Source organism: Perognathus longimembris, chromosome 7, assembly GCF_023159225.1.
Source record: "Perognathus longimembris pacificus isolate PPM17 chromosome 7, ASM2315922v1, whole genome shotgun sequence".
NCBI classification, from domain to species: domain Eukaryota; kingdom Metazoa; phylum Chordata; class Mammalia; order Rodentia; family Heteromyidae; genus Perognathus; species Perognathus longimembris.
Genome location: NC_063167.1, coordinates 26,755,794 through 26,768,672, shown reverse-complemented (window position 1 = coordinate 26,768,672; position 12,879 = coordinate 26,755,794). Strand labels below are relative to the sequence as shown.

The following is a 12,879-nucleotide window of genomic DNA, read 5'->3' as shown; positions in this document are numbered from 1 at the left end:
TGAGCAAAAAGAAGCCAGGGATAGAGCTCAGGCCCTGAGTCCAAGGCCCAGGACTGGCCAAATAAATAAATAAAATAAATAAACTATGGTAGGCAACTGAGAATATGGTGGGGTCATTACCTGAAATAGGGAACAAACATAAATAATATAGGGAAGTAGTGCTTTCGCTTCTTAACCTGTGAATATAGAAGTGAAGACAAGAACAAATAAGTCTGGGTTGAGGGCTAATGACACAGGCTGAATGCAATTCCAGTAAACCTGGGTAAATTATATTCTTGGCTTTAGCACTTTAGAAGTAGATAAAAAGTGGACAGGTATATTGACAGTAAGAGAATGGCAGCTGACAATCAGAAACTAAGAAGCCCTCGGACCATTCACCCCCAACATTCTGGGACCTCCTCTTAAGAAGCAGCATCATCTTTAACAGCTCAATAACATTTCTTTTTTTTTCAGTAGTGAGATTTGAACTCAGGGCCTTGTACTTTCAAGGCAGGCATTCTCACTACTGAGCCAACCTTCAGCCCTGTTTTTTGCTGGTCATTTTTGAGATAACAGTTTTCTACCTACAGTGAACACACAAACGGACATGTTAAATTATAAATCCCTTGTACAACTATTTAAAGTTGTTGTGGTTTCTTTTTTTAAACAGTTTTGCTTCCTGGTTATTTTAAAATAAGGTCTTGCTTCCTGGCTGGATATCTAACTGGACATGATTCACCTTTATTAGGTTTTCCATTGTAGTTAAGATAACAGGTATGCACTGGCACATCCAGCTCCCCATTGAGAAGAGGGCTCAAAGAACTTCTCTGTCTAGGCTGGCTTCAAATTATGATCCTCCCAATCTCAGCCTCCCAAGTAGTTAGGATTACAGGCATGAGCCACTGGTGCCCAGATCCAGTGGGATTTCTTAATAAAGATTGGCATTGCTACTGATTCATGTTTATAATGAGTAAAGAAGATATCAAATTTGTTTCTATATGTTTGTTAGGATGATTATGAAGTTTACATCTTTTCAAGGTATTCATCTGTTATGGATACTTTGGGAAAACATTTTTAAAAGCAGCTTTCCAGACAGTACAGGTATTGACCTGATGTTCCCTCTCACCTGCCTTCTGAAGAACCCTGTATGTGAAGGATATCATGCCTAGGTGACTCTCATGCCCATTCACACAGTCATTGGTCACCCCTTTGTTTCCCCTTACCTGCCTCCCTGTTTGACTGCTTCCCAGAAAGTGGGCACTAGGGCAAGGTGGCTGTTGGGCTTGAACAGTGGTAGCATCCACAATATATGATAGCAAAATCTTCTCTGTAAGGGGCAAAGTGGGAGAAAGGACACCCATCCTGGTACTGGTCAGGTGACAAGGCAATACCAAATAAAAGGCCTGGTTCACCTGAACCTCAGCACTAAGGCTTACTTGCCCTGCACTTTCATGCCTCTATCTCTCTGCCTTCAGTGTCTCTCAGTGCCACCAACTCATCCCTCAGGCCTAAGCTGAGGCTTGAAAGCTCTTTCTGAAATGTAAATCTGATGAAATCATTTCCTTACTTGAAATTCTCCTAGGGCAGGCATTTATGAACCTTGTAATCTCAGTACTCTTCTCCAGTCTTAAAATATTACTGAGGGCTTTGTAGATTTTTTTAAAAATGTAGTTTGTGGCTTCCATCAACATTTACTACATGAAATTTAAATCAAGAAGTTTAAAACCATTCATTAAAAGAGTAATAAGCTGGGAATAGTGGCACACGGTTTGTACTCCCCAGCATTCTGGAGACTGAAGCAGGAGAATGAGTTTGAGGGCTCATAGTGAGATCCTAGCTCAATAAACTGATTCATGTTTAAATTAATTGTTTAATTAATTAAGGGTTATAAACATATCACATGTCAACACAAGCTCTTCTAAATGAAAAAATAACTATATTTTCTAAGGACCAAAGAAATGAATTAGAAGAGTATTTTACATTTGCATGAGTGTCATCTAACACCTGGCTTACATGAAGACAGCTGGATTCTAAAATCTGTTCCTGCGTTTAATCTGTGGTGATATTATGTACTCTACGAAACCCTTCGTTGTAACACGTTCATAATGGGAGGGGGAGGGGGAAGCAAACGATGTCTGGTGTTATTGGAAACAAATAGCAACGTTGAATTCACTTGCCCCTGAAAGGATTCCAGGGACCCCAGGAGTCCATGTCACTGTGCAAACCGCTGGCCTACAAAACAAACCCCAAAACGCTTTCTCTAAACGTGCAAAGACCCACGTCCTCGTTCCCCTTTCCTCTGTTACATTCAGCAGCGGCACCAGGTCCTTGGCATCTGGCGCTCCAGGCCTCGGGGCCTGCCATCCCTGCCACCCCTGGACACCGGACGCCTCTTTCACGCATCCTTCCCTCTGCCCCGCATGAGCTTCGTTCGCAGGTTCCGTCCAGAGGCAGCATGGTGTGTTGGGTCCCGGACGCCTCCTTGGACAGAGCTCAGCATCCTGCAGCGCAGGCATCGGCACCGGGCCAGGCACGAGTGACCCGTGTCCAGGAGCTCCACCTCCTGGGTCTTCAGAGTCCTCGCGGGGGGGGGGGGGCGGGGTTGAGGCACAGCCGTGCAGCGGAGGCCACGGGAAGAATGACCCTGGGCACCGCGCATGGCCCACAGGCGGACTTGAGGGACCGGGGCCGCGGAGAAGCCCTTCCACTTACCAGGTCCGCGTGCACCCCGCGCTCACTGGATTGATTCCACCTCCCGCCCACCCCTCCGCGCCTGCCCCGTCGGAGGTGAGGGCCGGGCGAGGAGGTGCGAAGTTAACTCGCTCAAGGTCGCCACACAGTCGCTGGCGGGCAGTGGCGGCGCTCGAACGCGAGTCCTCGAGCCCTCCGCGTGCACCCCTGCCCCCGTCTGTGGGACGCGAAGCTTCGAAGTGGGGGCCCGAGGGGAGCGCAAGGCGGCGGCGGGAGGGGCAGGCCCCTCGCGGCGCGCAACCCCCCCCAGCAGCGGCCCGTCGCCTCATCCGCGCGCGCGCGCGCGCTCCAACGGCCGCAGCGCGCGCCACCTCCGGCGGGAGGCGCTGGCGGGCGGGGCCGGGCAGCCCCCGCTCCCGCCCCTCGGCCGCCGCCGCCGCCGCCGCCGCCGCCTCCTCGGTGGAACCCCCGCCGCCCTCCCGCCGGCCCGTAGTTCTCCTGAGCCGCCTCCCGCCCCCTCCTTGGTTCTCCCCTCGCGCCCTGCGCAGCAGAAACATGGCGGCGGGAAGAGAGTGAGCCGCCGGCGCCCTGCGCAGCTGCTGCCTGCAGGTAAGCGCTTCGCCGCCGCGGCAGCCGCCGCCTGCCGAGCCCGCCCGACGAGGGGCCGCCGCCTGCCGCGAGGGGCCGGCGCGGGACCTGCCAGGCTGCTAGCGTCCGCCCCTCCGGGCCGCGGCTGCTGTCGGTCTAGCGGCCTGCGCGGCCGCGGCCCTTCCCCGGAGGTGTCCGCGCGGCGGGGGCTCCGGTGCTCTGCGCCGCATCCGCCCGGGGGGCCGGGGAGCCCAGTGCCCAGCTGGCGGCCTGACGCGGCAGGGACGCGGGCCCGCCAGCCTCCAAGCTAGGGGCCCCTCGGAGGGGCGGCTGCGACGGGCAAAGCGCCGCCGCCCTGTCCAGGCCGTGGGCTGAGGCTGAGGTCAGCCGGCGGCTCCGACACCAGAGGTGGCGGGATGCCTAATGGGGTCCCTGGACCAAGCAAGGCGAGGGTCCAGGGCGGAGAGCGTCCCGGATATATGAGCTGTCAGTAGCCTGTCCTCTGGGCCGGGACAACTCTCGTGTGCGTGTGCCACCTGCCCCTATCCCGCCACTAATGGGCGGGGACTGGAGGTTTCAGACCTCAGTCTGGGGGCGGGAGCAGTGGGCACCGAGGTGAGCTAGGCGTCTGGGAGGGCGGGACACGTGGGCACCGTTATGAAAGGGTGCCCCGCCGATGGGCGACCCCCAGAACACCACTGGACTTGAGTCGAGAGTCATCTAGGATCTCTTTCTCGAACCCATGCCGAAGTATCTTTGCACTTCACATACAGTACCCCAGCAGTTTGACAAACCTGTTTGGACAGCTATACACTCCGTAACGGGGTGCTAATCTCCTCCCAGGGAAACCCATTCCATTCCTGGGACGGATTTGGTTCTAGGTGGAAATGAACAGCTGCTTCTCATCTTTCCTAGTGCCTTTCCCATATGGATAGCTGTTAAGATAGCTGGAGAATAATCATTTTGGGCCTCATTAATTCCAGTTCTTTCATTTCCTCATATCTTGTGGTCTCAGATCTACTCTGAAATCAACTCTATAATTTGCCCCTATCACTTTTAGAGAAGAATTTCCTAAAGTGAGCAAGGATACAAACACAACGTTGTAAGTTTCTGCAGAAAGCTCTTTGGGCCCAATGATTTGACCTGCTTAAATTAAAAAAAAAAATCTCTCTCTTTCTCATTTCTATGTCGTTTTGAACTTGAAAAAAAAATCTAGTGATGTTTGTTCACCCCATCTAAAAAAAAAGATCCTATTTTTCGGAAAAATTCAGGTTTTCTTCCCTTTAAAAAAAAAGTCTATAAACACTTCATCAAATGAGCTAATGTATATCAAAAGGTTTTAAAGGGTAATGTGCCATGCAAATAAGAGAGCTTATTTTTACTCTGAAAAGGATTGAGACCTACTTTGGTGCCAAACTACAATTTAATATTTGGTTGGAAAAGGAAATTCTTTATTACCTTGAACCCTCTGCTCTTTTCTGACTGCCAGCAGAAGGCTCCAGATTACTATGAAAAAGAACACTTATTGTTGCTCACTTAACAGCATTTTTTACTTTTAAAAAATCATTTAGTCATGTTACTAACTTTTGTGCCTATGCAACCCTGTAGATGAATAATTTCTTAATCCCAGTAGAAATATCATGGCCTTGTAGATATATCTGAGCCTCTAAACTCTATAAAGTTTCATAGTTTTCAGCCAAGCCTATGCCAGCAGTCAGAATTCTTAATCTTTATTCTTATGTTTTTACTTTTTAAGTTGGTCAGTGGTTTTCAAGTTTATATCACATTTTTTAATTGCTGGTATGTTATACAAATGCTCTTTGTTTTTGTGTAAGTTGGGTAAATTTATTTTGTAGCACCAATGAATCTGTATTCACAAAAGCTCTGAACCTTTGAAAGGGAGTTAACAGTAGGAGGTTATACATGGTGATTAAACATCATTCTATTGAAAGGTTAAACTTACTATGTTTTATTCTTTACATCTATGTACCTACTATGTGTCAGATACTCTATGCTTAGCTGGCACCAGATGAATAAGAGACAGTCTGATCCTTGTGGAGACAGCAAATTGGATGATTTACACAGATCATCTCAGAATAAAATGTAATAGCTATGCCTGTGATGCTGTGGTTGCCAGAAAATGAAGACTCTCAGACTAGCTGAGGAATTGAGGAAAGGCTCTGAGAAGAGGTAACCCCCACCTCAACACTTAAATAATAAGGAGTAACCTAGGCAAAGATGAGAGAAAGAGAAAGTGAATTTCAAACAGAGAAAACAGCATGGTCCAAGGAACCAAAGGAGAAAGGGAATGGCGCCTATTAAGAACTACAGCAGTTTGAGACTGTTAAAACATAACAGTAAAGATAAAAAAAAGTGACAAACTGTGATGTTGGAAAAACAAGCCAAAGCCATGCCATTGTAGACCTTTTGTGCATAAATACCTTAAAATTTAAAAATAGTTGATTTCTTTTAGTCACTGAAAGTTTTTTTTTTTATAAATCAGGATTTCAAGTAACATTTTTAAATGGTCAAAAAGATGAATTTGATATGAGTCTTGGAGACTTTGTGGATAATTAGATGTAAGGTGAGAGAATGAAGCATCTAATATAGTGTGCACATCGTTGCCTTGAGTGAGTTGGAGGATAGTAATAGCATTAATGGAGATAGAAATTGTGTTTCTTGTTATTTTAAACTTGAACACTACAATTTATTGAGTTAGATCAATGAGCAGATATCGTGGTCGTAAGCTAGGGAAAAGACATTTGTGATCAGAAGTGAGATATTAATTCATTATTAATATGAAATCGAGTAGGTAACAGGTGTCTGTGTGTATAGTGAAATACAGCGGAAGTAAAGACTAGTGAAGTATGACAAGGAATTGTGCAGCTAGTATATATTGAACAAGTCTTCTGTGTGAATAGTGAAGTGATTTAGTATGATGGGATGTGGGGAAGAGAGGAAGACTGTGACCCAGGTGCAGTAAAGATAGAGGATTAATAGAGAGGGTGGTAAATGACAGATGAGGAAGTAGGTTGGAGAGTGGGATAGCCAGATGGTACAACCCTCAAAGGAAGAGGGATTTTAAAACACAAGAGTGCAAAACTAATATGTGTGCTTTTTTTAAAAAACTTTTTCTCCCTGAAATCAAGATTCTTCTTTCTTCATCTTTATTCAGAATTCATATTAGTTATTCTGTTTGCTCTAAAGAGTTTGATCTTAGTTCTGAAAAAGAGGGGCTATTTCCCCACATCGAATTCTTTCTGCTAATATGTGAATTCAAAGAGTTTTTCTCTGATAATTGATGTATGAATAGGAAATAACTAGATAAACGAATGAGATTATACTCATGGTTTCTGGGCAGAATCTAGTGGAAAGAACCTAGGCTTTGGATTTAGAATGACCAGGATTTAGATTAGCCTTGGGACTAAACTCTTGAGGTTTAGTGAGCTTTAAGTATTTGTATCTGTAAAATATAAATTTCTATCTTATAGGGTATCACAAAGATTACATGTAAACACATATACACATGCATAAATGTGTAATTACTAAAATCAACTGGCATTTTATAAATGCAAAATGAATGCTAGTTCTTGTTTACCTGTTTCTAAGAAATGTATGTTCTGCCACCAGAAATGAAACTTTTTCATGTCTACTTAAATTATTAGGCAAAATATATTGAGTACTCTAAGAGAAGTAAAAGAGTGATTTCACAATTCAAAGGAGGAGTCATTATTTTTAGGAGCCATTGAAAAATATTTAGAAACGAAACTGGGTTTCATACTTAAGAATTTTGGGGGGACCTTGGAGAAAAAAATTATTAAGTAACATTTTAGGTAGACATGCAAAGTATATCAGTTGTGCAATATGTTAGTTAAATAAATTAATAGCTGCTACAATCTTGAGAATTTTATTTGTGTAAGTCAATAATGGGGCATGTGGTTAGAGAGATGGACTTAGGTCTCTGTATTAAAGACCTGAACCTATGCAGTTCCGAGTTGATTCTAGATAAGCTAAGAATCCCTAGATTGAAATTGTCTCTTCCTGTATTAATTTGTTATACCTATTAATGTACAGACATTAACTCAGAAATTCAGATATTTGTTTAAAGTAGGCCAAGTGAGAAACTCCACATTTGAAAATAATATTTAAAAAAAAGGAACTGCTAGGATTTGTTTGAAGTTATAGTTTAATCTTTAATCTTTATAGTTTAATCTTGTTTAGTATGTAGTCTTAGTTCTGAAGTTAACTCAAAATCTCATCAGTAGAGAATGACCAAAATGTTCCATGGGTTTATTCTGATTTAGATTTGAAAAGAAGCCTGAGTTCCTTAATATCACTAAAACTTAACTATGCAACCCTAGGCAGGTTACTTTGATGCTCACATATTGATTTTCCTCATTTATAAATTGGGAGAAAGTGTACATGGTTTAATTAAGATAGTACACATAGGACTTGAGAGCATCATTCAAATGGTAGAGTGTTTATTTAGCATGCAAGAGACTGAGGACAATCCCCAGTAACAAACACACATACAGACACATACACATGCACGCATGCGCATGCACATTTCTCTATGGCTTGACAGGGCCTGAGCACTGTCCTTGAGCTTTGTTGCTCAAGCTTAGTACTCTACCATTTGAGCCACAGCCCCAGTTTCGGCTTTTTGGTGGTTAATTGGAGGTAAGTGTCCAGAGAATTTTTCTGCCTGGGCTGGCTTCAAACTGCCATCCTCAGAACTCAGCTAGCAGTACAGGCATGAGCCACTGGCACCCAGATTTAATTCGTTGTTGTTGCTGTGACAAAATACTTGACAATAACACCTTAAAAGAGGAATTTATTTTGATTCATGGTTTCAGAGGATTCAGTCCATGGTTGTTTAACCCCATGTACTTAGGCAGTACATTGTGGTAATAGGAATATGTAGAGGATTCTGGTAATACCAAATATTGGTAGGTAGGGATATGGAATTAAAAGAACTCTCAGACACTACTGATCAGAATAAAAATTGGACAGCTATTATGTTATTTGAAGGGACACTAATGGGACTGAAGATCATATTAATTACAGTAAACTAAGCCTAGAAAGACAATTATCATATTTTCTCCCATTTATGGATCTAGTTTTTTTTAGGTCATGAAAATAGAAGCAAGCCAATTTTGAAGGAGGGAGAATCAAAAGAGGAGACAAAAGAAGGAGAAAGGATGAATAAGATTGATGAACACTTATGAAATCTATTACTTTGTGAAATTAATATGCACTAATAAATGGGTGACCATAAAAAGAAATTGTACAACTACAGAGCAAGACAGTTTGCCAATATTGGTTAAAATTGAACTGCACATAACCTACAACTCATCCAGCAGTTTGCTCCTGTGTATATGGCCTGTATAAATAAAAAATACCACATCTGAAAGAGACATGTCTTTTTACATAAGAAATGTAAAAATATCTGGGTGCCAGTGGCTCACACCTATCATCACAGCTACTAAGGAGGCTGAAATCTAAGGATCACAGTTCAAAGCCAGGAAAGTCTATGAGACTATCTCCAATTAACCACCTAACTACCCTCCCTCCAATAAAAGCCAGTAGAGCTCTGGCTTAAATGGTAGAAAGCTAGCCTTGAGCTAAAATAAAAATAAAAATAAGCCCTCAGGCCCAGGACTCAGGACTGCCAAAATAAACAAAAATAAAAAAAATTCATGTACCATTGTTACAGTTAAAAAAATTCAAATGAGTCTAAATGTCAAGAATAAAAATATTGATATTTGCTTAATAGAATTCCATATAATAATGAAAGTGAATGAACTAGATCTATATAGTAATGGATAAATATCATAAATGAAAGAGTGAATATGAATAAAGCAAATTCCAGAACACATTTTATAAAATGTAAAGTTTACTTCAACTGAGTTTGTGAATATACATATATCCATTATTTTTTATATATGTGAACTATTTCGTTACATAGTATTTTTGTTTGTTTGTGTGCTTGTAACTGGGGCTTGAACTCAGGGTCTGAGTACTACTAGCTTTTTTAATCAAGACTAGCACTCTACCACTTGAGCCACACCTGTGTCCTGCTTTTTAGTGGTTAATTGGAGATAAAAGTCTCAGGGACTTTCCTGCCTAGGCTGGCTTTGAATTGCAATCCTCAGTTCTCAGCCTCCTGAGTAGCTAGGATTACAGGCATGAGCAACTGATGCCCAGTACTATTTTAAAAGAATAATAGCATACAACCCTTGTTGTGAATGTAATATAGAGAAGGTGATGGCATAGAATTTCTGGTATTATAGATCTGAAATGGCATAATAAGGCTATTCCAAATGCTGTTTTCAGCCTAAACAAATGCTTGTGTTAAATTGTATCCAAAGTACTATGAGAATGTTGGGCAGTAACAACTGTCAAGGCAGAGGAGGAAGATCTTTGGAAAGCCTCCACAGAGAGTGAAATTGAATTAAAATTTAAAGATTGGGGAGAGATAATGTAAAAACGAAGAACTTTCAGTTAGGAAGAGGTGAAAAAGACCTGTTGAATGAGTGGAAAACACTAGGTTTCATCACAATGACTTTACAGAGTGGTTAACCCATTGAGTAGAAGTCCAGAATATGCAGTTGAGGAAGGAGAACAATCATAGAGCATTTCTCAATAGCATTTACTAAACAGACACATAGAGATTTACTTGGCATCAACACAGTGTGTAGTGATAGAACCAAGGTTTGAACTCTGCAAGCATGACAGTCAGAGGAAAGTTGTATTTTGAATGCTAAAGGAACTATCGTGAGTTTAAAAAGAATAGCAGTATAGAAAGCTATAGGAAGATAAAATAGAAATACTAAAAAAGAAACAAATATTAAAAAATCATTGTACTCTAAGGTACAGTAAAAGATGTTAAGATAATGGTGATATAGATATCTTAGAGAATAAGTGATTCAACCTATCAGTTCTGTGAGGTAGTGATTATAGTTGCATTTAATTATACATAAGATGAAGTCAGGAACTATTCAAAATACATCTATTGTGCTTGATGGAGTTCTAAATTAAGTTCTTGATGTGTTAACATCATTGAAATAATTTTTTTTTTTTGGCAGTCCTGGGGCTTGGACTCAGGGCCCAAGCACTGTCCTTGGCTTCTTTTTGCTCAAGGCTAGCACTCTGCCACTTGAGCCACAGCGCCACTTCTGTCCATTTTCTACATATGTGGTGTTGGGGAATTGAACCCAGGGCTTTATGTATATGAGGCAAGCACTTTTGCCACAAGGCCGTATTCCCAGCCCGTTGAAAGAATTTTGATACTTTTGCAATGTGTTGTCACAATATCTTAGTGAACTAGGATTAATGCTGACAGTTTTATTATTCTGTACCTCTTAGTTTAAGTAAAATAGAACTTATCCTGTTACTGATTTAGAATATATCTAAATTTTCACTATATTCTAAAGATCAGTAGGTCAACCTCAAATATTTCATAGATGAGAAAATGAAAAAGACCTTATAAACAGCACAATCTATAGAAATTTTTATGTGGCTTGATGGTAAGGAGTCCCAACTTGTCACTTACTGGCTCTGTGATTTGGGCAATGGGGTTGAAATAAATAACCTCTTAAGATCTCTTTCAATTCAAATTCTTTAACTGTTCAGTCTAATATTGTTCGGTACAGAAACTCCCCAAAAGGAATGATTTGACAAGGGTCATAAAATCTGGAATCTGGTACTCTTGACTCTTGGTCCAGGAAATTGGATGAAAGATAATTAACTATTTGTAGGTATATATCATGCATAAACTAGATACATGAAAAACCAAAGACAGCTAGGAATGATGGCACACGCTCAAAATCCTAGCACTCACAAAGCTGAGGCAGGAGGATTACAAATTGTTGTTTGAGGCTAGTTTGGGGCCACATATGGAGAAACAAAATAAAAACTGTAAAGGCATGTGAAGTTGTTTCAGAATTCATTTAGTTATTATGTATATAACCAACTTCTATGTTTGTTTATATATATCTTGCCTTGTCCAGAATATATTCAAAGCACACCTCTCCTATAGAAGTTACTGTGCTAACCTAGGACATAACATTTTGTGAATATCAGAGATACATGTCAACATGAAACCATATTATCTTTACCTTCTGTCATATAGGTGTTATTAATTTCATTATATATATAAAGAAACAAACTTAGAAGTGTCTGGTCAAATGAAAATAAGCCTGAAGACCAATGCAGTAGACTAGAAAACCCAAAAATAAACCCATGTGCTTACAGTCATTTGATATGGGACCCAAAAATATATGTTGGAAAAGGACAGCCTCTTCAATAACTGTAGTTGGGAAAACTGGACATCTATATATAGAAGACTGTCGTCTTGCACCAATATCAACTCAAAACTGATCAAAGACCTCTGTGTCAGACCTGAAACTGAAACTACTACAAGACAGAGTAGAAGAAACATTAGAAGTTATTGGGACAGGCAGGAATTTTCTGAAGGTAGTCCTAGGGCACAGCAAATAGAAGAGAGACTTGACATATGGGTTTATATCAAACTAAAAAGTTTCTGCACAGCAAAGACATAGTTACTAAACTAAAAAGTCAGCTAACAGGCTGGGAGAAGACCTTGACCAGTTATGCATTTAACAGGGGCCTAATCAAAAGTAGCAAGGAGCTCAAGAAACTGTCCCCCCTCCAAATTAATAACCCAGTCAGTAAATGGGCAAAGGAGCTAGAAAGAGACTTCCCATAAGAAGAAATTAGAATTGCCAATACGCACATGAAATGCTCAACCTCCCTGGCCATAAAGGAAGTGTGAATAAAAACGACTTTGAGATTTCATCTTACCCCAATTAGATTGGCTAACATCATGAATTAAGCAAATGCTGTGAAGGATGGCGGGGGGAGGGGGGAAGGAAACCCACTGCCCTGTTGTACAACCACTCTGAACAGAAGTCTGGAAGTTCCTCAGACAACTAAACAGATCTTCCCTATGACCCAGTCATACCACTTCTGGGCATGTTCTCAGAACATCACAAGTCAGAATACCATAAAGACACTTTCACATCCATGTTGATTGCTGCACTATTCACAATAGACAAGCTACAGAAACAGCCCAGATGACCTACAATGCATGAGTGGATCAAGAAAATGTTATATATCTATACAATGGAATTTTACTTATCCATTAGAAGGAATAATAGATCATTTTCAGGGAATGGATGGATCTTGAGCAGATCTGTTAAGTGAAGTAAGACAGGCTTAGAGAGACAAATGACACATGCTTTCTCTCATATGTGGAAGCCAGATCTAAAATACAATTATGCATGATAACACATACAGGGCTCCATGCATTTACACACCAATTGAGTAAAGGAGGGTACACTTAAGGGAGGAATCCAAAGGTGTAACTCTTCTGACTCTACTGGCTATCAAAACAAACACCAGGAACTAGAAACATGAGGGGGGAGCACAGGAGTAGAGAGAGGAAGGGTAAGCAAATATAGTCATTATATTCAGTGTACATCATGTAAGAAAGAACTGTATAACTTGAAGGTTGAGCTAAGAGTAGGGAAATGGAGGAGAGCAAAGGAAAGGGTAAAATTGACCAAGAATCATTGTACTCATAACCTGACTCATGGA

At 41.5% G+C, this 12,879-nt stretch overlaps 1 protein-coding gene across 8 annotated transcripts in view; it reads left to right on the top strand.

Annotated features, from left to right (window-relative positions):
- The first annotated feature begins 3,164 nt into the window (after positions 1-3,164).
- Scmh1 (Scm polycomb group protein homolog 1) overlaps positions 3,165-12,879 on the top strand; it is a 120,998-nt gene continuing 111,283 nt past the window's right edge. For all 8 annotated transcript variants that reach the window (XM_048351014.1, XM_048351015.1, XM_048351022.1 and 5 more), the window contains exon 1: positions 3,165-3,279. The gene's annotated coding sequence lies outside the window, so the exon portion shown is untranslated. The remainder of the gene's footprint in view (positions 3,280-12,879) is intronic.